The 26,051-nt window shown below is 42.5% G+C and overlaps 1 pseudogene; it reads left to right on the plus strand.

The window, feature by feature from the left end:
- Positions 1–488: 488 nt before the first annotated feature.
- Positions 489–1,640, plus strand: LOC142449178 (cysteine protease ATG4A pseudogene; annotated as a pseudogene).
- The last annotated feature ends 24,411 nt before the right edge of the window (positions 1,641–26,051 follow it).

The following is a 26,051-nucleotide window of genomic DNA, read 5'->3' on the forward strand; positions in this document are numbered from 1 at the left end:
TTTGAAAATTGAGCAAATAGTTCTATAATCAAGGTTTTAATAAGAAGAGAAATATTTGAAAAATAATTTAAGAATTATGAAGGATTCATGAGGGAGGGGGTAGTGGGGAGAGGGGGAAAAGAGGAGCTGAGATTAAGGGCTCAAGTAGAAAGTAAATGTTTTGAGAATGATGATGGCAACAAATATACAAATGTGCTCTACACAATGTATGTGTATATGGATTGTGATAAGAATTGTACAAGCCCCCAATAAAATGATTTTTTAAAAGAAGAGAAATACTCAGATAATAGCTAATAACCTAAATAATGGAGCCTAATGGGACTTAAATAATCTGGTCAGAATCCATATATGGCAAGATTCAGTACTCCATATCCTAGTTTTTGTTTTTCTTTTAAAGGGAATCTTTAAAATTATTTTAATCAAAATAATCACCTTGAGACTGCTATAGTCAAGTGGCTGGTGGCCTGTCCCGGGGTGACAGCTAGAGAATGGAGTCAGTATTATCCAAATATGAAAATCAGATTATTATTTTCACTGACTACCTAGAAGAATTTCCAGATGCAGATGAGCTAGTATGGATCTTAGGGAAGCAACATCTCCTTACAACAGAACCATCCCAGCTGTTGTCTGGTGTAACTCCTCATTTACTTACAGAAGGAGATTTCACCCACTGGGGGAACCAGTCCCTCATCAGATGTTGGCTGGGATTGATGCTACTACCCTGTGGACAGATGATGCTCGTTTAAGCCCTAATCTGCAGACATTTGGGAAGGGACTGGAACTGGGAGAAACAAAAAGAAAAGTCCAAAGAGTACCAACAAACCCTGCAGCCCTTCGATAGAAAAGGCCCTTGCTACTCTATCTGTCGAATGGCACAGATGGGTGGAGAAGAGAGGAAATCAATTGGTGAATGGTTTGGGCCAAATACAGTTGCACAGGTGTTTAAAAAACAAACCAAAACTTGCATTATTTGACAATTGGAATCCCTTGACGGTTTATGTTTCCGTGGATAACACTGTAGTGATTGAAGTTATAAAAAAAAATGTGCTGTGTCTTTCCCATGAGTGGCACCACATCTGCCAACCCCCGCATCCCCGCCTTCCCCGGAGCCCTTGGATGTGTTCCTCCAGAGTAAGAGCCCCTCTGCCTGCTGCCTACCTGGAAGCCTGCTGCTCATTGTGCCCCTTCTCCTGGGCATCCAGCAAATCAACCCTGTCTATGTTGAAGCCTACAAAGAGTGTTTTAACATCACACCGTCTTTAGGGGCCTTTTTAGGAGGAGCACCAAACAATGCCTATTATTTCATAGGATTCTTAGGTGATGAGCTCATCTTCTTGGACCCCTCATGCCACCCAGATCTTTGTGGACACTGAGGAGAATGGACTGGTTGATGACCGGGTGTTCCAATGCCTGCAGTCCCTGCAGTGAGTGAACATCCTGAACGTGGATCCTCCTGTAGCATTGGGATTTTTCTGCAAAGAAGAAAAAGACGTCATAACTCGTATTGCCTTGTTCAGTAGGAAATCCTAAAGGAGAATTTAAGGATGTTTGAATTAGTTCAGAAGCATCCATCACCCTGGCCGTCCTTTGGACCTTCAGCTTGTCAATGTGGCAACCACGGGGCAGCATTCACTGATTAGGCTGAACAACTCCGAGTTTGACCCGGAGGAAGAGTGAACAGAATCCTGGGTACTCAGCTTGGAGATCTGTCTTCCATCTGGGCCCGTATGAACATGAACCCATTCCATAAAACTTCTCCAGTCAGCAGGTGCCCGATGTGCCAATCGCATACAAACTTGGTAGCAATCATGACTGAGCCAGTCAGCATTTTTCAGAGAAGAAAAAGCCCAACCCAACCCAAACAATAGCCCTTCCTCAGAAAGCATAAGAATGCCAGTGTGGAGCCCAGGACCAGCTTGTCTTCATGTGGCTACAAGTCCCCAGTACCTGAGAGGAGGAAGTGGACATCTGAATAGAGAGGGCAGTTCGCACCTTGCTTCACACATTAGCAGATGGGATAGTTACTCTGGTTTCTGCACCTGCTCAGGTGCGGCTTCTTTGAGGCTAAAAACTACGCAGCAATCTGTTCACTCGGTCGAATAATCAAGTGACAAAATCAGGAAGAGAGGGAAAAGGAGAATTGTTACATGTATTTAAAAACTACAATGTATGTTCAAAAAGAGTGTCAAAGGAAGTTTTTCAAATTATACATGTGTCAATCCCCTTTCTATTTAGGAACCTTACTAATTGACAAGAGGCCTGGGGGCCGAGTGGATTGTGGGTTGGCTACCAGTTGCTACTTGGGAGAAAGATGAAGCTTTCTTCTCCCATACAGAGTTGTAGTCCCAGGGACCCGCACAGCCAGTTCTGCCATTTGCTATAGGATTGCTATGAGTTGTAATCGATTCGATGGCAGGGCGTTTGGTTTGGGGGCTTAACTAATTGATGGGTCACTGTTGCTGTCCCTTCTGAAACGTTTGTCAGCCGTCACCCTGGCCTTCAATCATCATGATTGTTGAACACTCGCTGTGAAGGGCCACCTCATTTCCTTTTTAGGCTTTACAGGCCAAGTCATCTCTGTCGCAAGGACTCAGCTCTGCTGTTGTAGTGCAAAAGTAGTCATAGGCAGTGCTCACACAATTTTGTGTGAGCATGGCTATAATCCAATGAAACTTTATTTACAAAAAGAGGTGGTGGGTTGGGTTGAGCCTGCTGGCTGTCACGTTGCCAATCACTGACTTCAATAATTGGTTTGTTTTGTTTTGAGAAATTAAACATAAATCATGCTTTAATTAGAAAAAAAGGAAAACTCATTGCATTAAAAAATAAGCAAGTTGATAAAGTAGCTTATTATATATATCTGTATCACTGATGAGAGGTTTTTAAAAGGTAATTTAATTTTTAAAAAATTAAAAATGATTTATTTGATTTTTATTTAAAGAAAGCAGTTATTAAGTCTTAAAAGGGACAAAGACAAAAACAACTGCAGAGACATATTTTCTGGATGGGGAGAGAGTCAGATGAGGCCATAATGATGTTCAAGGGTTTTCTGAGGTACAGAGTTTTACAAAGTGCATGGAGCTCAAGGATAATTGTCCAAAAACCTGGTTGGTAGTAGAGGGATACATGCTAGTTACCCATGAAACTCCCAAATGGGGGACAAGTACATTATGTTAAGCAGAGGAGCTAACAATATTGGCCTAGGGGCTTCTCTCAGGCAGTGAGGGCGTGACTCAGGACTATTCAACCCTCAATCTCATGAACTTCATCAAGAACATACCCAGGTAAGTCCCTAGGGGAGATTCCCCTCCCTGAGTTGGTGGGGGTGCAGGTGGCAGTAACCTACTCTGAAAATGGATTTTGGGCTTTCACTGTGTTCCATAGGCTTCTACATACGAGGTGTTCAGAATTTAAGTTCTAATACAGTTCCCTCCTCTGGTCTGGATTTTATTATTTACAATCCTCAGCTCACACAGATAGGTGTGCTTCTGAGATGTGGCTGACACCTCACTTAGATGGTTGCTTATATTAAGAAACGTCTCTAAGATCTCTGATGTCATTCTTCCTGATAGTCGGGCACTATCTGGTTTCTTCACCACACTTTACTATAGCACCAATATCTTTAGAGATCTCTTCATGAAGGCAAGTATTGATTAGGACCACATCAAAAGGACTAATTGTTCTTACATTAGGGCTTATAATTGTGACCTCAAAATCCATTCATATATCTATGGTTTATTTATGCCCCTGAACAATGAAAGATTGTCCTCAAGAATGCCTCAATAAAATATTTTATTAGTTTCTCAGTCAAACCTAGAATTGTCATATGAGCATCACCCAGCAGTTCCATTGCTGGGTACACATGCGAGAGACTGGAAAGCACCATTGTTCGCTGCAGCATTATTTACAGTATCAAAGGTGGACTCAATCTAACTCCATCAACAGACAAGTTGATTAAATACAGTGTGTACCCCACTGCTGCTATTGAGCCAGCCCTGCTTCATAGTGACCTTGTCGGACAGAGAACGATTTCCCCACACCGTTCCTAAGGCTGCTAATCTTGAAGGAAGTAAACACTTTGCTGCAGAACAGCTGGTGGGTTTCAACCCCTGATTGATTTACCCATGTTTCTTTTTGATATTTACATTCGATGAAATACCACTCAGTCATAAGAGAAATTAAGTTCTGAATCATGCTAACGGAAGGATGAACCTTTAAAATATGTTGCTGAGTGAAATAAGTCAGATACAAAAGGACTGTTTATGATCTCATTCATATGAACTCCCTGCAATTCAGTAAAACAGAAGTATGTGAGTGGTTACCAGGATCTTCAGGAAAAAGGGCAGTTGTTGCTTTAGAAGTATTGGATTTTTGTGTGGGGTGCTGAAAATCTTTTGGAAATGGATAGTAAAAATGGTAGCACAACATGGGGAGTGCAATTAGTGTCACTGAATTGTGCCTTTTACAATGACAAACTTTATTGTCTATGTTTTACCACAGTGACAAGAGGACTCATTGTGTACCCAGGGAAGGAGAGGAATGGCCGCTCTGCTTTTTTTGTTTTGTTTTTTCTCCTCTTTTCTTTTTTTTACATTTTATTAGGGGCTCATACAACTCTTATCACCATCCATACATATACATACATCAATTGTATAAAGCACATCTGCACATTCCCTGCCCCAATCATTCTCAAAGCATTTGCTCTCCTCTTAAGCCCTTTGCATCAGGTCCTCTTTTTTTCCCCTCCCTCCCCGCTTCCCCTTCCCTCATGTGCCCTTGGTAATTTATACATTGTTATTTTGTCATATCTTGCCCTATGCGGAGTCTCCCTTCCCCCCTTCTCTGCCGTCCATCTCCCAGGAAGGAGGTCACATGTGGATCCTTGTAATCAGTTCCCCCTTTCCAAGCCACTCACCCTAGACTCTCCCAGAATCGCCCCTCACACCCTTGGTCCTGAAGGTGTCATCCACCCTGGATTCCCTGTGCCTCCAGCTCCCATATGCACCAGTGTACAACCTCTATATTTATAGGTTAAGTATTAAGGTGGCGGAAGGACCTTGGGCCTCTACTCAAACACTCCCTCAATGCATGAATACTTTCTTTTATTAAATTGGAACTCTATGATGCTCACTCTCCCGACACAACTGCTGAAGCCAAAGTGGGTGACAAGTAAATGTGGTGAAGAAAGCTGATGGTGCCCGTCTATCAAAAGAGATAGTGACTGGGGTCTTAAAGGCTTAAAGATAAACAAGCGGCCATCTAGCTCAGAAGCAACAAAGTCCACATGGAAGAACACACCAGCCTGTGTGATTGAGTGGTCCCAAAGGGATCAGTTATCAGGCATCAAAGAACAAAAAATCATATCATTGGCTGCACACCTCCATGATAGGATCGTTGAAGACAAATGGGTGCATAAGCAAATGTGGTGAAGAAAGCTGATGGTGCCTGGCTATCAAAAGAGATAGTGTCTGGGGTCTTAAAGGCTTGAAGGTGAACAAGCGGCCATCTAGCTCAGAAGCAAAAAAGCCCACATGGAAGAAGCACACCAGCCAGTGCGATCACGAGGTGCTAAAGGGACCAGGTATAAGGCATCATGCAAAATAAAAAAATAGATATATATATGTGTGTGTATGTATGTGTGTGTGTGTGTGTACACCATATTGAATGAAGGGGGAAGTGCAGAGTGGAGACCCAAGGCCCAAGGGTCGGCCACTGGAGATCCCCTCATAGAGGGGTTTAGGAGAGGAGATGGGTCAGTCAGGGTGCGAGGTAGTACCGATGAAGAACACAGCTTTCCCCCAGATCCTGGATGCTTCCTCCCCCAATTACCATGATCCGAATTCTACCTTGCAGGGCTGGATAGGGCAGAGGTTGTACACTGGCCACTCTGCTTTTAATACCATTGCATTTCTGATAGTCAGTTAGCAAACAAACCTCAAGTGTGAGAGTTTCTGCAACCATTTCGCTTTGGGTACAATCAAAAGATCGACAAAGAGACCAGAGAAGAAACCATGAGTCCCATTGGCAGGGGAGGCTGGCTCGGTGGTTTTGACTTCGGTGGGTAGCCACTACGCCCATGTTGCTCAGGCTATAATTAGGCTGACTGATCTATCTACTTACTTTGAACACATCTTCTAAAAAGACCAACCACTACACAAAAAAGTCATGCTTGGTCAAGTAGAAGATTGAGGGAAATCTTGAATCTGATACATTGCTACATGCCCACATCAATCGATTCAAGCTTACTGACAATTATGAAGATGATAGGAGAACTAGGTCACATATCCTTTTATACATAAGGTCACCGTAAGTCAGATGGCTCTAGCGCAACTAACAACAGTAACAGCGATGTGGAGACCAGGAAAAATGACCCGAAGGACTGGGCTGACCTCCTGCGGGAGCCAGAAATTTACATATTTTTATTTAGATAATCCATCTGATCAATAACTCTCAGTAGAGGTGAGCGCTCTGTGGAAAGGACTCCTTCACCCTTCACAAGGAGCTCAAGAAAACAAAAAGTTTCCTTGATTTCCTGGCAGTTGAGTTGACCGTGCAGGCTTAGCTCCATTAGGGTCCTGAGGCAAACTGAAACCTCCCTATTGTGTGTGCTCTGTCGACTGGATACTTTGAATTTTATCATCCTGATTGCCCAAGAGATGTACCTTCCTTCTTTGTGTCCATTGTCATTCTTCCTTGATGCACCTTTGCACAGCATCCCCTATTCAGTCCTGCTTCCCCGTGGATGTTTTCACCATCTACATCTTGGTCCATCCTTGCTGCCTGAATCTACTGGACTAAACAGCACACAGTGGATTTCTTTCTGGCTTCATTTAGGCAATTTAAAAAGAGGTAATATAAGAAGACTTCTATTTATATCATTTTGCAACATAATTGATGTTTATTTTTCTCTGGGTGCTCTCATTATCTGATTTATTTCTGAAAATCTGGGAGTCATTTATTGGTTAACTGCATAACTTTATAAACTAGATGTAAGCATCTATTTCTTGAATTTTAGCCCAAGAGATGTCTGACAATATCTGCTTATCACGGATGAGCAAAATACTCATTATTTCCGTAATTTTTCTCTCTGACAAGTCTAAATCTGCATTGCCATTAATAAAATGATCATTTTTTACTGTGACACTTTATAAAATTTCATTTATAACCACAGTTCCATGAATCCTATAGGGTTGGTTCCTGTTGGTTTTTAAGTGCCATTGAGTCTGTTCCAACTCACAACAATCCCATGTACAGCAGAAAAAACCCACTGCCTAGTCCTGTGCCATCCTCACAATTGTTCCTGTGCTTGAGACCATTGTTGCAGTGTGTCAATCCATCACCTTTAGGGCCTTCCTCTTGTTATGCTGCATCCCCCCACTACTACTTTACCAAGCACGATGCCCTTCCCCAGGGACTAGTATCTCCAGACAACCTGTCCAAAGTATGCAAGACAAAGTCTTTCCCTCCTTGCTTCTAAGTGATACTCTGGCTGTACTTCTTCTAAGACAGAGATGTTGGTTCTTTTGACAGTCCATGGTACTTTCAATATTCTCCACCAGAACCACAATTAGAAGACATTGATTCTTCTTCGGTTTTCCTTAATGTCTAACTTTCATGAGCGTATGAGACAATTGAAAATATCATGGCACAAAAATGATTTAAAAAATAAATAAAATAAATAGCACACCTTAATCCTCCAAGTAACCAGTCGGTTTTTAAACACTCCAAAGAAGTTTTGTGCAGTAGATTTGCCCAAAGCAACCTGCCATTTGATCTCTTGACTGCTTCCATTAGTATTGATTGTGGATCCAAGCAAGACAAAACTCTTGACAACTTCCACCTTCTCTCCACTTATCCTGGTGTCAGCTATGGGTCCAGTTGTGATTACATTGAGTTGTAATGCATACCAAGGGCTGCAATCCTTGATCTTCATCAGTAAGTGCTTCAAATCCTCCTCAGTTTCAGCCAGCAAGGTGTGTCATCTGCATATCACAGCTTGTTAATAAGCCTTCCTCCAATCCTGATGTCCCACTCTTCTTCACAGAAAGCTGATGGTGTCCGGCCACCAAAAGATATAGCATCTGGGGTCTTAAAGGCTTGAAGATAAACCGGCAGCCATCTAGCTGAGAAACAACAAAGCCCACATGGAAGAAGCACACCAGCCTACCCTGACACAATTGCTAAAGACAAAGCGGTTGCATAGCAAATGCTGTGAAGAAAGCTGATGGTGGCCGGCTGTCAAAAGATATAGAATCTGGGGTCTTAAAGGCTTGAAGATAACAAGCTGCCATCTAACTGAGAAACAACAAAGCCCACATGGAAGAAGCACCCCAGCCTGTGAGATCACAAGGCGTCAACAGGATCAGGTATCAGGCATCAAAGACCAAAAACTAAAAACCATCACATTGTGAATAAGGGAAGTGCGGAGTGGGGACACAGGGCCCATCTGTGGGACATTGGACAAATTCTGAATGAGCACAATTAAGTGTTCTGGAATTCTTGTTGTTGTTAAAGCTGTTCATAGTTTGTTATGATCCACACTGTCAAATTCCTTGGCATAGTCAATGAAACATAAGGAAACATCTTTCTGGTGTTCTCTGCTTTCAGCCAAAAGTCATCTGCCATCGGCAGTGTTGCACATCTTCTTCAGAATCTGTCCTGAAGCTCTCTGCTGCAACTGTTTTTGAATGATCTGCAGCAACATTATACTTGTATATGATATTAATGACAGTACTCTGTAATTTGAGCATTCTGTTGGGTCACTTTTCTTTGGAATGGGTACAAATAGGGATCTCTTCCAGTCAGTTGGCCATTAAATAGCTCTCTTCCAAATTTCTTGGCATAGATGAGTGAGTGCTTCCAGTGCTTCATCAGCTTGATGAAACAATGCTTTTCTTTTAATAATCATTTTATTGGGGGTTCATACAACTCTTATCACAACCCACACATACAGCCATTGTGAATAGTACATTTTGTACATCTGTTCTGTCATCAGTCTCAAAACGTTTGCTTTCTACTTGAGCCCTTGGTATCAGCTCATTTTTCCCCTCCCTCCCTGTCACCCCTCTCTCAGGAACCTTTGATAATTTATAAATTATTATGATTTTGTCATGTCTTACACTGTCTGACATCTCCCTTCACCCACTTTTCTGTTGTCCATCCCCCAGAGAGGTTATATTTAGATCCTTGTAATCGGTTCCCCCTTTCTACCCCACCTTCCCTCTACCCTCCCAGGATCACCACTCTCACCACTGGTCCTGAAGGGATCGTCCGTCCTGGATTCCCTGTGTTTCCAGTTCCTATCTGTACCAGTGTACATCCTCCGGTCTAGCCAGATTTGTAAGGTAGAATTTGGATCAGGATAGTGGGGGGAGGAAGCATTTAAGAGTGAATGGACAGTTGTATGTTTTGATGAAACATTTCTATTGGTTTTCTATCAATTCCTGGAGTCTTGTTTTTGACTAATGCTTTCAATGGGGCTTGGATTTCTTCTCTCTTGGATTGCTACCTTCAAAAATGGTGGAACGTGGAGTGGTTCTTTTTGGTTCAGTGATTTTGTATATTCTTTCCATCTTCTTTTGATGATTCCTCCATCATTCAATGTTTTTATCATAAAATCCTTCAGTATTGCAGCTCAAGGCTTGACTCTTTTCATTTTTAAGATATGCTGAGCATGTTCTTCCTTTTTGGTGTTCTCCTGCTATGTCTTTGCACGTTCACTATTATATTTCACTTTGTCTTTTCAAGCTGTCTTTTCTGATTTTCTGTTCAGTCCTTTTAATGATCATTTCTTCCTTTTGTTGTAGGTAATGTACAATTAAGATCAAATTTCAAAGTCTCATCTGACATCTACCTTGGTCTTTTCTTTCTTTTTAATGACCCTTGATTTCTTCATGTATGACTATTTTCCTAAGACATGCTAAGTCCTTTAAAGGGATAAAAATATATTTCTGTTTCATAGTTTTTTTAAATGATAATTTTGAATAGTTGTTTTCTTTCTATTCAATGTGTCTCAGAGTGCTTATTATACCTATGTTGGCTTTCCTTTTCTCATCTTCCATGTTCATAGTTTTATAGATACAAGACAATTTGTAGACACAAGTAAAATGAAATCCTTGAATACTTCGATCTTTTCTTTCTTTATCATGCTGCTGTTTTGAGAACTTTCGCTTTCTTTACATTGAAGAATAATCCAAGCTGAAGACTATAGTCTTTGGTCTTCATCAGTAAGTGCTTTAAGTACTCTTTGATTTCAGCAAGCAAGGTTGTATGATCTGCATATCACAGGTTGCTAATGAGTCTTCCTCTGATCTTGATACATGCTCCCATTACTTGCTCAGTATACAGATTGAGTAAGTAAGGTGAAAGGATACAACCCTTTCCTGCTGTGAAATCATTGTGTCCCTTTGTTCTGTTAGAACAACTGCTTTTCATACGGATTTTAGTAGATAATCTCTCAAAAGTGGACCACCTATCCCATCTTCCTCATCTGTTCTGCATCTCAAAGTTCCACTGGAAAGTGCTGCCCAGCAGTGACCCTGTTGGTATGAAATACTAGTGGAATAGCTTTCAGTGTTATAGCAACATGCCTAGCATTATTGCAAAATGTCAATCAAGTAGTAGACTCGATTATATGTTAGAGCTGACAGGAAGGAGAAAGAAACCTGGTTCTGGAGTGGCCTTGGGAGAATCTTGCCTAGTTAACATTAGTAAGAGTCCAATGCCTACTGAGCCATCCTGCCAGAGTACACAGGTCACATGTACGTACATACATATAACCCAGGGAGCAGAAGAGGTTATTTTATTTAGGTACTATTTAAAAACGTAAGGGTTGTGTTTTACACAGAGTTCTCTAGGACACTGAGGAGTACATATGAATGGATACGTAATATATATAATGAAAAGAGAGCTCAGTCTAACTCACTTTCATGGTGAGGCAGTCTACAGGTGCTTTGACTGCCCCACAGATAGCCTGGCCCATGTGGCATAGCAGAGCAGCTGACTTAGGCAGCACACTGGTCTGACCAACAAGAAGGGAGAGAGGGAGAGGCCTCCATACATGTAGGCTACTTCTCCAAGGCACATCACCTGATCGACAGACTAAACTCCTTGTGTTACAGGTGTCTTATTGGCACAAAACATCTAAATATCACAGGTTGAATGCATCTTTGGCTGCACTTATATTCAATATTTATCCAACTTGGTATTGGAATATGGGCAATCAATCATGATAACAAAGTCTTGTAAGTCTGCCTCCAGACTACATTAGTTTAGATATGCTAAGAGGAGAGTAAAGAATTGCCTGAACAGAAAAGGCATTTTGTTTGAAGCCAAGGTAGAACAAGGAGAATAGAAGGAACATTTAAGCCCCACATGGAACTGATGAAATAACAAGAGTTTTACATTTGAAGGGGAGAACTACAGGGGAAACAGTTGTTTAACTATTGAGAATTTTGAGCAAGCAGTTTGCCATTGGATGCATGAAGGCAGGACAGTCTGTGCCCTGCAGAAAGTCCACTTTCTACTGGTTACATGTAACCAGTGAGCTTGGTGTGTGCATTATGGCAGACACATGCATCTGCTCACCGAGTGGGCGTGGGGGAAATGCAGCAGTGAGGGACTGATTTGCGCGGGGTTCACTGGTACCCACTGGTGTGATCCACGGTGGCTAAAGATTAGAAAGAAGAGGAAGGACTGGCTGGTCTGAAGTTTAAAAAGTGGTGTGCTGTGAGTGTGGACTAGCCCCAGGGGCCAGCTGGTCTGAAGTGTGGGATGTGTGTGAACTCCCAAGCTTGCAGCTACTGCCAATTGACCTTGACCTAGCATAGATGCCCTGGGACATGAACCCAACCAAATGAAGAGAAAGATACTTTACTCTCTGAGCTCATGAACAGTGCTGCAATTTTGATGATTGGCCTGCTGTCGAATGAACTTTGCTTCTGTATGTAGATGGTCAAAAGTCCAACCACAAATGAAGACTCATTACTTCAAGCCTCAGCACCAGGTTGTTTGGGACAGGCAATTTAGAAATTGGATATTTAAAATGGGGGAAGATAAAGGCATGAGGTGGTGGCTTACAAACTCTTATGGGTGTACTCACACACAAAAAAGAGGGGAGAAGTTTACCATTCAGTATGAAAGAGACACTAGCTAGAAGAGCCAGGGGGTGGCCTGCAGGGACAGTGAATTATTTACTGTGGTTCTCCTCACCAAACAACCTTTCCCTGAATGGGTCTGACAAGAAGGTTGGGGAAGATACTGATAAGATTCACCTGTGAAGATCCCCTCAGAGGGGTCTAGGGGAGGAGATGAGTCAGTCAGGGTGCGATGTAATACCGATGAAGAATACGGCTTTCCCCCAGATCCTAAATGCTTCCTCCCTGCCCAACTACCATGATCTGAATTCTACCTTGCAAGTCTGGATAGAGCAGAGGTTGTACACTGGTGCATATAGGAGCTGGAGGCACAGGGAATCCAGGGTGGATGATACCTTCAGGACCAGGGGTGTGAGGGGCGATTCTGGGAGAGTAGAGGGTGAGTGGGTTGGAAAGGGGGAGCCAATTACAAGGATCTACATGTGACCTCCTCTCTGGGGGATGGACAACAGAAAAGTGGGTGAAGGGAGACACCAGATAGGGCAAGAGATGACAAAATAATAATCTATAAATTATCAAGGGCTCATAATGGAGCGGGGTGTGGGGAGGGAGGGGAAAAAAAGAGGATCTGATACAAAGGGCTTAAGAGGAGAGCAAATGCTTTGAAAATGATTAGTGCAAAGACTGTACAGATGTGTTTTATACAACTGATGTATGTATATGTATTGATTGTGATAAGAGTTGTATGAGCCCTTAATAAAATGTTTTTTTTAAAAGACTCACCTGTGAGTTATTGCAAGTAGGATCCCCTGGAATGCCCTCCTTCTGTGTATAAAATGAGTCCTCTGAGAAGCAGGATGAGGGATTTCATTACCAGAAGAGCTGGGATTAGGACATGCCCTTTGGACCCAAGATCCCTGCAAGATCTGGAGCCTTCCGGACCAGATGGTAGCTATTCCCTGAGAAGAGGAGCAACAGAACCAAGGCCAGAGCATGCAGCAGTGAAGGACTTCCCAAATAATGGAGGCGATTAAGTGCTTTGGGGCAGGAAGTTGGCTTGGTCAGTGGGGTGTCTTTGGGCACTTAATTGGGGAAGTTGAACTTACTGACCCCCAGAAGTGGAGCTGAGGGCCTTTGGGCTGAGGCTTACTGGAGTGGAGTATCTATGGGCATTTAATTCAGGAAGTTGGGCTTGCTTACCCATGGAGCTTGAGCTGAATGCCTTTGGGTTGAGGCTCACAGCAGATTGGTAGGCCAGTCTGGGCATTTATTAGCAGAACTGAAACTTTGCAACATGTCCTGGTCGCCAACCTCTCTGAGCATTTATCGCTGCCATTGCAACTTGTTAACATCTTTAATAAACCCTTTAATCATTGAGGTAGTTAGTTTATTGTGGCAACCGGGCCAATAAACACATGTGGGGTTAATTGAAGGGTGGGGGGATAAATGGCTTGGTGAGCCTCGCCTTTCAAGTTCTTGGGTCTCTTGCTTTGTGATGGTCAGACCAGGGTGCGGTTGCCTTAGCCAGTTCCCTGCTTCAGCTGGCAAAACTCACTTCCTGCAAGACATACCCAAGGAGAAGCCGCATGGACCTACCCCAGTGCAGCCCTGGGTGCTGGAGCAGCCCTGCCAGCGCTGAGATGCTTGCTCATTGCATTAGTCTGGGTGTTTTAGAGAAACAAATCCACAGAAACTCATGTATAAAGAGAGAGTTTTCTATAAAGGTTAAGTGCACATCAAGAAAACATCCCAACCCAGTTATGCCAAAGCCCACAAGTCCAGCATTAACCCATTAACCCATATGTCCAAAACCAATCCACAAAGGCCTCCTCCATCTCACAAAACAGACACAATGATGCCAACTGCAGGAGGAAAGCCAACTCAGTGAACATGTAAACATCTCAGCACTGGCAGGGGTCTCCACACAGGTGCTCCAGCACCCAGGGCTGCATCGGGGGGTAGGTCTATGTGGCTTCTCCTTGGGGATGTCTTGCAGGAAGTGAGCCTTGCAAGCTGAAGCAGGGAACTGCTAAGGCAGCTGCACCCTGGCCCGACCATCAGAAAGCAAGAAACCCAGAACTAGAAAGGCGAGGCTAACTGAGCCATTTATCCCCCTGCCCTTCAATTAACTCCACATGTGTTTATTGGTCAGGTTGGCACAATAAACTAACTACCTCACTCATTCACTGATTCGACTTTCCTCCTGCAGTCAGCATCATTGTGTGTGTTTTGTGAGATGGAGGAGGACTTTGTGGATGGGTGTTGGGCATATGGGTTAATGTTGGACTTGTGGGCTTGGGCAGCACTGGGTTGGGATGCTTTCTTGATGTGCACTTAACCTTTATATAAAACTCTCTCTTATGCATGAGTTTCTGTGGATTTATTTCTCTAATGTACCCAGGCTAATACAATATTGAATTTTGTCTTTGCATTTCTGTGTAGCCATTTCAAAGGATATTAAAACCCGAAGAATACAATAAAGAACATTAATTAAGACATTTCAGTTGTTGATATATAATATAAACTCATGGAAACAGCAGTTGAGAAATCAAATGATGTGTCTCATTAGGCAGATCTGCTACACATCTATTTAAATTGGTAAAGATGTCATTTTGAGGACTAAGCTGTACCTTCCCCAAGCCATGTGTGTTAGGCTGAGTTCTAGCCACATAAAACCAGTGATACTCATATATGTATAAGGAGGAACTTTATATCAGGAAATAATTTTCTATCAAGGAAACATCCCAGTCCAGTCCAACTCAAGTCCATGGGTGCAATGCTAGCTGAAGCTCTCTTCAGACTTGGGTAGCTGCAGGCTGATGAAACAGAAAAGGTGGCGTGAGAAGCATGTGGATCACAGGCTGGTAGGTGCAGAATGGCGTGGGTGCAAGATCAGCGGGTTCCAACACCTCTCAGGTTGTTTCCCAGGATCATTGACCCACATGGGGTCACTCCGAATCTCAGTAAATAGGGAGGCAAAAGGCAAGAAGAAAGAGAAGTTCTCACTGTCTTTTTTAAAAATAAAAGGCCACACCCCAAGGAGACATTATCAGGCTACCACCTGATTGACTGATTGAACTCCACTCCTACCTGCACACAGGAACCATCACATTGGCATAAAGTCTAACCACCACACTATGGTATCATCAGTTGCCTCATATGCATGGGAACCTGGACAATGAATAAGGAAAATCAGAGGATAACCAGTGCAGTTGAATTGTGGTGTTGCCAAAGAATATTGTAAGTACCACAGGCTGCATAAAGATCAAATGTATATATGTCTTGAAAGAAGTAAATAGATAGAGAGATAGATTCATTAGAGGTTAGAATGGTGTGACTTTGTGTCATACACCTTGGACATGTTATTGGGAGAGACCAGTCCCTGTAAGAGGACATCGTGCTTGGTAAGGTAGAAGCAAAACAAAACTCACCACCATCGAGTGGATGCCGCCCCATTTTTCTCTCACGGACCAGGAGGTTAGGGGCTGCTGACCTTGCGATAGCAGCCCATCACCACCATCAACCACGACACCAGCAGGACTCCTGTTGTTGGAGGAGAAGATCGGCAAAAAGAGGAGGACTTGGAATGAGGTGATGGTACAGTTGCTTCCACAAGGGGTTCAAACATAGCCACACTTGTGACGATTGTTCAGGATCAGGCCATGTTTTGTTCTGTCTGAACTGGCTCCACAGCACCTAGCAGGAACAATAGTGACCACAGCTCCAATTAGTGGGTGTGCTTTCAGTGGAAAAAGCATAAAATTAAACCAAAACCAATTAAGTGCACTAACATAAGTGGCTGCCCTACCCACTTATGTGACTAAGTCTTCTCAATGACATGAAATATTTTGGCTTTGCTCATTCATTTTTTATCCAGAACAGCAGAGTTTATCCAATAACAGCAAAGGGCTGTCCAGTCTGCTTTACACCTCCTTTTCTTTCACTTTACTGTGACACAGAGGAGTCGTGACGAGGCCGTGTGTTAAGCTTAGGGCTGCTAATAAAAAACGTTGGTAATTCGTATCCACCAGCCACGCTTTGAAAGAAAAATAAGGCAGCCTAATTTCTTAATGGTTCAGGTTGCAGCAACCCTAGGGAGCATTGTGCCCTACACTGTCACTATGGGTCAGAACTAACTCAAAGGCAGTGGGTTTGAGTTTTCGTTGGTGCAGCCCAGAGAAGAGCCATCATGGTCGGAGACAACGTATCTAAAGAGGACGGTCTGAAGTGGAGGGCTCATCCTGAAGAAGGAGCTCTTGCCTGCCCTGTGCCCCACAGGGCAAGCCAGGCATGACGACAGGATGCAGGGTATCGGCTTTTGTGGGGGTAATGGCAGGAGAAGGCAGCACTAGAGATGAGGAGGAGATGGAAATAAGAGGCCAGCGATAGAAGTAAATCATGCCGTTGATGTTAGGTACATGTGGAGAGAAAACCTACCAGAACCAAAACTGACAGTCACTGCCAGACAGACGGGAAGAAGTCGGATTTTTTAAGCAGGTAAAAGAGACAGGCAGGGAGATCAAGAATGAGAGTAAAACCGATTTAACTCTACAGGGCTACAGAGAAGCAGTGGGCTGGAGAACAGTCAGAACGGAATCAGGAAAGCTTCCTTGGTCTGAGTTTCCTTTCTTCAAAGACATGTGCAAAGCTGTTTATCTTTTAGCTAGGGTCCGAATATGGAGGCACATTTCTGGGAGAAGTTAAAGATGTAGGGGATTTGATGATAAGGTACTGGCCTTCCAGAAGATGCAGTGGCAGATTTTTGAGAGGCAAGAAGAGAATGGCATCGGCTGCATTCCAGTAGAAACAGAGCAGTACGAGCAGCTAGAATATCCTTGCACGGATAGGATCTTCTGTATGCATTCACTAATATGCTGAGACGACCGAGAGAACTAGGTCAACCTTCTCTAAGAGAGCAATGAGAGGCTCTGTGAGATTGTGGGGAACAGATGTCAACTTTAGCATCTGTAAAATCTCGCAAGATTGACAGCAACCAGTGGGGTGCCTCATTGTGAGTGTGATGCTCATTGTACCCAGAGAGGAGAGAAAGAGGAGAAGTAAAATTTCCTTAGATTGCCAACTGCCGAGTACAGTTTATTAGGGCTTGATCTGGACTGGGATGGAATGTATTCTTAAGACTCAATTGCTCTTGTATATAAAACTCTGTCTTTCTTTTTTAAAAATCATTTTATTGGGGGTTCATACAACTCTTATCACAATCCATATATATATCCATTATGTCAAATACACTTCTACACCTGTTGCCATGATCATTCTCAAAACATTTGTCTTACACTTGAGCCCCTGGTATCAGCTTCTCATTTTTCTCTCTCCCTTCCCACTCCCCCCTTTCCTCATGAACTTTTTGACAATTTATAAATTATTATGATTTTTTCATATCTTACATAGTCCAATGTCTCCCTTCACCTACTTTTCTGTTGTCCATCCCCCACAGAGGAGGTTATATGTAGATCCTTGTCATCGGTTCCCCTTTCCACCTCACTCTCCCCCCACCCTCACAGTATCACTACTCTCACCACTGGTCCTTAAGGGTTCATCTGTCCTGGATTACCTGTTTCCAGTTCCTATCTGTGCGAGTGTACATTCTCTAGTCTAGCCAGATTTGTAAGGTAGATTTGGGGTTATGATGGGGGTGGGAGTGGGGAAGCATTTAGGAACCAGAGGAAAGTGGTCTGTTTCATCATTGCTACACTGCACCCTGACTGGCTCATCTCCTCCCCATAACCCTTCTGTAAGGGGATGTCCACTTGACTACAGATGGGCCTTGGGTCCCCAATATGTACTCCCCTTCAGTCACAATGCTTTTATTTTTTGTTCTTTGATGCCTGATACCTGATCCCTTTGACATCTTGTGGCCACACAGGCTGGTGTGCTTCTTCCATGTGTGCTTTGTTGCTTCTGAGCTAGATGGCTACTTGTTTACCTTCAAGCCTTTAAGACCCAGATGCTATATCTTTTGATAGCCAGGCATCATCAGCTTTCTTCACCACTTTTGCTTATGCACCCATTTGTCTTCGGCGATTGTATTGGGAAGATGAGCACACGAGGGTATGATTTTTTGTTCTTTGATGCCCGATAACTGATCCCTTCAGTACCTCATGATCACACAGACTAGTGTGCTTCTTCCATGTGGGCTTTGTTGCTTCTGAGTTAGATGACCTCTTGTTTACCTTCAAGTCTTTAAGACCCTAGATGCTATATCTTTTGATAACCCAGCACCATCAGCTTTCTTCACATGAAGTTCTTTCTTATACATATGAGTACTCATGAATTTGTTTCTCTAGTCTACCTGGACTAACACAGTGTGCCATGGTATTTTCAATCATTTCATATGCATGTGAAAGATAGACATTGATTAAGGAAATCCAAAGAAGAATCAATGCATTTGAATTGTGGTGCTAGGAGTAATATTGAAAGAACCATAGACTGCCAATAGTACAAAAAAATCAATGTGTTAGTAGTCCAGATTGACTAAAGAAACAAATCCAGAGATACTCATATATATGGAAGAGAGAGCTATATATACGAGAGAGCAATTGTATATTGAAGAAGCATCCCAGCACAGTCCAGATCAAGTCCATGCATCCAATATTAGCCCGTATGTCCAATACTAGTCCATAAATTCCTCTTTAGACTCACACAGTGTGACAATGATGCCAAATGCAGGAAGATCACAGGCCAGTGGTGGATCCAATAGTGGTGGAAGCATTTCAACCCAGGCACCCGTTTCCACGTGGCTCCTTCAGCTCCAGGTCTCTGGCTGCCATCAGCATAGCTCCATATGGCTTGTCAACAGCAATATCAAGCAGAGAGAGAGAGTGTGTGTGTCCCGCCTTCAGGGAGGAAGAGAGGAAAACTCTGAGAATCCTCAGGAGAAGGTCGTGCCCACACAGAAGCATCGTTGGCTATGACCTGATTAACAGGCTAGATTCCACTCCTTCATTCAAGTTAACAGGAGATTATATAACTGCCACAACCTGTCCTGGAAGAAGTATAGTTAGAGTATTCCTGTTTATGGCCCCATGCAAATTTGTATCTTTAAATGAGTGACAACACAATTTTGACTTCCTAGTCTTTTTGTCCATGCCCATCTCCAAGAACAGTTTAAGCTAAATCAAACTTCAAGGAGGCGAAAATATGAAGGGTAATACAGTCTTTTCAAACGTTCAGTGCTACAATTTAGTCATGATCAGGAGAATTTATCTTCTCCAATCAATCCCGTTTCAATTTGATACATGTCAAATTAACGTATACTCGAGCATTTAAAAACGGTAGTTGTAGAATGATTAGTAATTACTCTTCTTGCAGGTTCACTTGATTCTGCTTACCAATGTCAGCAAATAAAGCTGGCTATTTCCATGAGCCACTGGTGAGACATTAGGGAAAAACAGTTTTAATCGGAGACTGTTAATAACAGCTTTGTCATGTGATCCCAATAAATTGGAATGTATCAATATCCCCTTTTGACTATTTATCAAACTGCATTTCGTCTGCCTTCTGAGTAGCTTTTTTAATTTAACTGGCAACAGAAGATTTAAAAGGTTAGCAATATACTCGTGAGCAATTTAAAACCAACTAATCTGGTATCTTTTCAATGGAATCATCTTAATTCATTGAATTCTCAAATATGCCAGACCTCATATATTCCAGGAGCATACAGTAGGTGGCATCTAAAAGCTCTCTTTTAGCGACCAGGCGCCATTTAAGTAGGCGGAGCAGCAGCTGCAGCAGCAGCTGCCTATGGAGTTGGTAGATCCCTGAAGTCCTTGTGTGAAGATTGGCGAGAACGAGGTGGCCGCGCCAGGGACCCAAGAAGCCCACAGTGCCCGCGCTAGGTCCTGCACAGGCTCTCGAAAGGCAGGTGCGAGGACAGAGCCGAGCGGGGCGCGGCGAGGAGTGCGGGCGGGCGGGCGGGCGGGCTTGCTGCTGAGAGCATCATCAGGCAGCCCTGGGCTTTCCCTCGTCGGTCTCGGGGAGGATCCTGCAGCCTCACAGCCCGCACTGCCTCCGCCGAGCGAGCGAGGAGAGCGCTGAAGACGCTTGGAGAGGAGTTGTGCTTTTCTGCAGGTAACTTGCTTTCTTCTTCTGCTGCTGTGGCTTCGCGCGTCCGCCTGGAGGAAGCGATGGCTTGGCCATGATTGCTTGAGAGCAGTGCATCGGGATTATCCCTCTCTGCAAGGGCGAGTCAGCCCCATAAACCCTGGAGTTGCCTGGGGAAAGCGGGGATTTGGGGGTGTTGGATGAATTCCTGTATCCATGTCAGAGAAACTGAGCATCACGCTACCTTGCCTAAAACATTTTTCTAAGACGAAAATAGGCACCTTCCATCATGAGGGATTTCTGATCTTTTTCAGAGCAGGAGTTAGGGCTTGGAGCATTCTATTGTGCAGGTGATTTGGCGGAGTGGAGTTGGTGTGAGGCATCTGTGAAAGTCATAAAAGCCTGGAGTCCAAAGTGAAATGAAGGCAAAACACGCTAGGAAGAGCTATTTTGTTCAGCGGGTTTTACGCTGGACGACGTTGCTGCCTGTGCTTGGCTGAGTTTTGTCTAAGTATTTTATGTCTTCCTCTACAGACATAGCTTACTGATAGCTACATGCTGACCTTTCTCCCCACCCACCCCCCTTCTAAATGCAGAAGACAAGAAAGACACAGCATCCTATTGTTAGTTGTGTGAATGTGGTTTCATCAGATGAAAATGACTGCTGACAGCTTCAGGCTTCTGCCTGCAGAGCATTGCTGTCTTCTGGAGGCTGGGGACTTGTCAGCTCTCGGAAAGGGCTGTTTTCTACTTCAAAACTCCAGTTGACGTTCTATGGGGGTTCGGTAGACTTTGAAATTAGAAATTCAGTTCTTTGTCATATCTCTTGAATGGGGGACGTGCTATGTGGTGGTGGAATCGGGCTGCTGCTATGAAGTGAAACCGCTTCCTCTGGGTCGGAATTGATTTGCCATGTGTGGACTTGTTATCATTGCAGCAACCTCCTTGTCTGTGAGAAGCTAGGCGAGCAGTTTAGAGCCTTTCTGCTTTAAACAATCGTAGCAACCAACAAACAAATGGGAAAAAAAAACCTTTCCAGTGATTATTTTAAGGCAGATTTTCTAGGGAACCACAAAAGGTTGGAGCCTTCTCCCATTCAAATCATTCCAAATGTGCTTCTTTCCCATGACATTTGGATTAGAAGAGGTGGAGTAGGAGGGAGAAAAGGGGAACGATAAGATTAGAATAAAATTAGCAAATTTGTGTGGGAATAACATTATTTTGAGACTGTTGCTGGAAACTGCACAATGTGCAGAGGTTTACCTGTAGGCCCATGGTTCATTTTGCAGAAATAGAAGTTACAATGGCAAGGGACTATTTTACTCCCTTTTTCACACATGACATTTAATTTGGGAATAGGGACAATCTTCCCTGTGAACACAGGGAATGAGAGAGTCTGAACAGAGAGAAGTCATTATGTCTACACCGTGCACAGGACTGCTGATTACTTCTAGTTATCTTCCTATTGAAGGGAGTAGGTGATGGTTGGTGTAGAAGCTACCAGAATCTTTTACCTGATACAGTCTTAGGAGGGCTTTTCTAGAGTCTCAGAAAGCACATATCTTGAATTCCAAGTGGTGGAAGTCACTTTTCGGTTTTGGCCTCGATCATTGTTGCTTTTATTGGCTCCGTCCAGAGGCTCTCAATCTAAACTGTGCTGGCCAAGTCAGCGTTCTTAGCGCTATCATTTTGCAATAAAATGAGTCCGTTGATTATGATTTATTAATTTCCTTTTTTGTATTCTCGAAACCACACGATTTTTACTCTCTTTTAGGCATAAATACTGTCTTGACTGATACTTGACATCATACTGAAAAATATCTGAGGTTCTTTTACCAAAAAAGAGCATCTATGATAATAGAAGTGTATTATTCATCCATATAGCTTCTAATTTATTGGCCACAGTCGGTATATTAGTACAATAGAAATTAACCTATTTAAGTAGGCAAATTCATCATTTTCCCCATGGTGAATACCGTGAGTTTATGCACAAAAGAATTTCTTTGTTCCAAAGAGGAGCATTCGGATATCTGGAGGGAGGAGGACTGTAGCTCACTGTTTTAGGTAACAGATTGTTAGGTGTTCTGTAACTTTCAATTTCAGGTAACCATTGTGCCTCATTCTAACTCTTAGTTGGCAGTGTGTCTGACTGTCTGTTGATCAATCATCATCTAGTCTGGGCAATAACAATAGATATATGTCTCTTTAAAGGCAAACCTGATATCTAGGTCATTGATTGCTTTTGGTTTGGATTTTTCCAGGAAAACAACTGATTTTAATCAAAAGAAAAATTGATGACTCTAATTTGGTCACACTTGCTAATGTTGTTATTTTAGTTATTAAGTTTACTAACCTACATGTACCTATGCAAACACTAAGTTGGAATTTTATTTATTTGATTAGTTTTTGTTTTATTCTGTGTCTGACAAGTCTCTCTCTCTTGACTAGGTAAACACTTTGTTCAATATGTGGAACCAAATATATTCAACGGATGCCTTCTAGTTCTCTCCTAGTTTGCTCTTGACATTGGAAAATATAGAAAATATTGCTTATAGCTCTTTCCTTAGTGTAGTTAGTGTCTTACAAAAGAATAAAAATATGAGTCCTATAATAGTTTAAATATTATAATAGTCACACTAAAAAAATAAATAAGCAAATTATTTTAATAACTAACCAAATATATTTAAGAAATATAATTTCAATATATAATCAATATAAAATACTATTGTTTTATCTTATATATATTTCCTTCCATAATAAGTCTAACAGAACATATCATTTTGGATTAGTCATGTTTTAAGGTCCCAAATAGTCCATGTAGCTAGTGGCCACCATATTGGTACAACTAGAGTCTGTTTACTTTTTCTCAAAACAGCTTAAAACTAAAATGTTAAGAGGCACTGCTGATTGAACAATATTACAATACTAATATATAACGATGTGTGGCCTCTCCCAACCCTGAGAGCTATCGGTGCACTGGCATGTTTCCATGGATCCCTGGATCCACCTGACTCTGTGGCCACTGCCCTACGATCTTCCTGCATCTTGCTTTACCTTTCTGCATCCTTGACCTCAGCTATGTGACTCTGTAGTCCAGCTTGCATTGGATATGGACTTATTTGGACTTGGCTGAGATGCCTTCTGGATATGATTACTTCTTGATATAAAATTATTTCATTATATATATATTCACTGATTTTCTTTCTCTAGATAACACAGCCTAACACTGGTACCATAATGTTGGTTCCAAGTTAAAACAACCCTGAATAAACCAGAATGAAACATCACCTAGTTGCACACTATCCTTACAGTTGTTCTTGTGTTTGGACCCATTATTTCAGCTACTGAAATAATGGTTATTTCAATCCATGGTCATCCTTATTTTTGTTGCACTTCTACCTTACTAAGCATGATACCCTTCTGCAGGATGAGTCTCTCCTGATAACATGTCCTAAGTATGTCAGATGAAGTCTCATCTTTTTTGCTTCTAAGGAGCATTCTGGCTGTACTTCTTCCAAGATTTGTTTGTTCTTTTAGTAGTCCATGATGCTTTCAATGTGTTTTGCCAGAGCCATAATTGAAATGTAGTGATTCTTCTTCCTTATGCAATTTCAATTCATGCGCAAGTGAAAATATCATGGCTTGTGTCAGGCACACATTAGTCCTCAAATATATGCCATAGTGAATGAAGGGAAAAGTGCAGAGTGGAGACCCAAGGCCCATTTGTCGGCCACTGGAGATCCCCTCACAGAGGGGTTTAGGAGAGGAGATGGGTCAGTCAGGGTGCGATGTAGTACCGATGAAGAACACAGTTTTCCCCCAGATCCTGGATGCGTCCTCCCACCAACTACCATGATCCAAATTCTACCTTGCAGGATTGGATAGGGCAGAGGTTGTACACTGGTGCATACGGGAGCTGGAGGCACAGGGAATCCAGGGTGGACTATACCTTCAGGACCAGGGGTGTGAGGGGCGAGGCTGGGAGAGTGGAGGGTGAGTGGGTTGGAAAGGGGGAACTGATTACAGGGATCCACATGTGACCTCCTCCCTGGGAGATGGACGGCAGAGAAGGGAGGGAAGGGAGACTCCGGATAGGGCAAGAGATGACAAAATAACAATCTGTAAATTATCAAGGGCTCATGAGGGAGGGGGGAGCACGGAGGGAGGGGAAAAAAAGAGGACCTGATGCAAAGGGCTTAAGAGGAGAGCAAATGCTTTGAAAATTATTAGGGCAAAGAATGTACGGATGTGCTTTATACAATTGATGTATGTATATGTATGGATTGTGATAAGAGTTTTATGAGCCCCTAATAAAATGTTTTTTAAAAAAAGAAAATGTCTTGAAATTGAGGGTGGCAGCAATTGTAAAAGTACGCTTGATCTAACTGAATTATGAATTGTTATAATATCTGTAAGAGCTCCCAATAAAAATGATTGATCAAAAAAAATAACATCCTTGCTTTTCAACACTTTAAAGAAGTCTTGTACAGCAGAAGTGCCAATTCCATGCAGCGTCTGATTTCGTGACTGTTGCTTCCATGAGCATTGATTGTGGATCCAAGCAAGATGAAAACCTGTACAAGGTCAATCTTTTAGCCCTTCTTCATGGCATTGCCTGTTGGTCCAGTTGTAAAGATTCCGTTGTAACCCATACGGAAGGCTGCTTTGTTTGATGAACAGCAAATGCTCAAGTCTTCTTCACTTTCAACAAGCAAGGTTCTAGCATCTACATATCACAGGTTGTTAATGAGCCTGCCTTCAATCCTGATACCCCATGCTTCTTCATATAATCCAATTTATATGAGTTTTTGCTCAGCTTACATACTGAATAAATATGGTAAGAGGATGCAACCTTGACACACACCTTCCTTGATTTTAAACCATGCAGTTCTCCTTTGTTCTGTTGGCATAACTCCCTCTGGATCCAGGTGCAAGTTCCTCGTGAGCACAATCAAGTGTTCTGGAACGCCCATTCTTCTCAAGGCCATCCACAGTTTGCTATGATCCACACAGTCGAATGCCTTTGCACAGTCAATGCAACACAAGTGAACATCTTTTGGGTATTCTCTGCTTTGAGCCAATATCCACCTGGAATAGGCAATGATATCCTTTGATGCACATTATCTTCTGAATCCGGCCTGAACCCCTGGCAGCACACTGTCATTATGTGGCGGCAAATACTTTTGGATGATCTTCAGCAAAATTGTACTTGCATTTTGTTCTGTAATGAGCATTCTGTTGGGTCATCTTTTTTGGAATAGGTATAAATATAGATATCTTCCTGTCAGAAGGCCAAGTATCTGTCTTCCAGTTTTCCTGGTATAGAAGAGTGAGTGCTTTCAGTGCTCATCAATTTGCATTTCAGGTGGTATTCCATCAGTTACAGGAGCCTTGTTTTTGGCTAATGCCTTCAGGGCACCTTGGATTTCTTCCTTTGGTACCATTGGTTCTTGCTCATATGCTTCCTCTTGAAATGAGTGAATGTGGACTAGATCATTTTGATACAGTGACTGTATATTCTTTCCATCTTCTCTCAATACTTTCTGCATTGTTCAATATTTTGCCTATTGAATCTTTCATTATGGCAACTCAAGGCTTCAATTTCTTTATCTATTTTTTTTACTTTAAAATATGCTGATCATGTTCTTCCTTTTTGTTTTCCAATTCTAGGTCTTTGCATACTTCATTATAATTCTTTACTTTGTGTTCTCAAGCTGTCCTTTGAAATTTTCTGTGCAGGTCTTATACTTCATCATTCCTTCCATTTGCTTTAGTTATTCTGTAATTAAGAGCAAGTTTCAGTGTCTCTTCTGACACTCACTTTGGTTTGATTTTTTTTTCATTTAACAATAATATGTACTTTTTAGAAAAGTTTTAGATTTAAAGGATCTTTGA

This window comes from Tenrec ecaudatus, chromosome 5, assembly GCF_050624435.1.
Source record: "Tenrec ecaudatus isolate mTenEca1 chromosome 5, mTenEca1.hap1, whole genome shotgun sequence".
Taxonomy (NCBI): domain Eukaryota; kingdom Metazoa; phylum Chordata; class Mammalia; order Afrosoricida; family Tenrecidae; genus Tenrec; species Tenrec ecaudatus.